A 1495-nucleotide genomic window follows, 5' to 3' on the forward strand; every position below is an offset into this window, starting at 1 on the left:
AGTAAGACCCGTGGGCAAAATGTAAAAAGTGATTTGAGTACCCAAAATTACTTTGTAACTTTTCTACATACGAATGAAGGCTCACCTGGGGGATAACCGCTAACCGCTAAGCGAACCCTTCGGTAACCGCAAAAAAGCGACCCCTTACGATCGGACTTCCGAAATTTCAAACAAAATGTGCGTTACTTTCAACACTTGAATATCATAGTAAAACCCGTGGGCAAAAGGTAAAAAGTGATTTGAGTACCCAAAATTACTTTGTAACTTTTCTACATACGAATGAAGGCTCACCTGGGGGATAACCGCTAACCGCTAAGCGAACCCTTCGGTAACCGCAAAAAAGCGACCCCTTACGATCGGACTTCCGAAATTTCAAACAAAATGTGCGTTACTTTCAACACTTGAATATCATAGTAAAACCCGTGGGCAAAAGGTAAAAAGTGATTTGAGTACCCAAAATTACTTTGTAACTTTTCTACATACGAATGAAGGCTCACCTGGGGGATAACCGCTAACCGCTAAGCGAACCCTTCGGTAACCGCAAAAAAGCGACCCCTTACGATCGGACTTCCGAAATTTCAAACATAATGTGCGTTACTTTCAACACTTGAATATCAAAGTAAAACCCGTGGGCAAAAGGTAAAAAGTGATTTGAGTACCCAAAATTACTTTGTAACTTTTCTACATACGAATGAAGGCTCACCTGGGGGATAACCGCTAACCGCTAAGCGAACCCTTCGGTAACCGCAAAAAAGCGACCCCTTACGATCGGACTTCCGAAATTTCAAACATAATGTGCGTTACTTTCAACACTTGAATATCATAGTAAAACCCGTGGGCAAAAGGTAAAAAGTGATTTGAGTACCCAAAATTACTTTGTAACTTTTCTACATACGAATGAAGGCTCACCATGGGGATAACCGCTAACCGCTAAGCGAACCCTTCGGTAACCGCAAAAAAGCGACCCCTTACGATCGGACTTCCGAAATTTCAAACAAAATGTGCGTTACTTTCAACACTTGAATATCATAGTAAATCCCGTGGGCAAAAGGTAAAAAGTGATTTGAGTACCCAAAATTACTTTGTAACTTTTCTACATACGAATGAAGGCTCACCATGGGGATAACCGCTAACCGCTAAGCGAACCCTTCGGTAACCGCAAAAAAGCGACCCCTTACGATCGGACTTCCGAAATTTCAAACAAAATGTGCGTTACTTTCAACACTTGAATATCATAGTAAAACCCGTGGGCAAAAGGTAAAAAGTGATTTGAGTACCCAAAATTACTTTGTAACTTTTCTACATACGAATGAAGGCTCACCATGGGGATAACCGCTAACCGCTAAGCGAACCCTTCGGTAACCGCAAAAAAGCGACCCCTTACGATCGGACTTCCGAAATTTTGCAAACATAATGTGCGTTACTTTCAACACTTGAATATCATAGTAAAACCCGTGGGCAAAAAGGTAAAAAGTGATTTGAGTACCCAAAATTA

This window comes from Branchiostoma floridae, unplaced genomic scaffold, assembly GCF_000003815.2.
Source record: "Branchiostoma floridae strain S238N-H82 unplaced genomic scaffold, Bfl_VNyyK Sc7u5tJ_1465, whole genome shotgun sequence".
In the NCBI taxonomy this organism is placed as follows: domain Eukaryota; kingdom Metazoa; phylum Chordata; class Leptocardii; order Amphioxiformes; family Branchiostomatidae; genus Branchiostoma; species Branchiostoma floridae.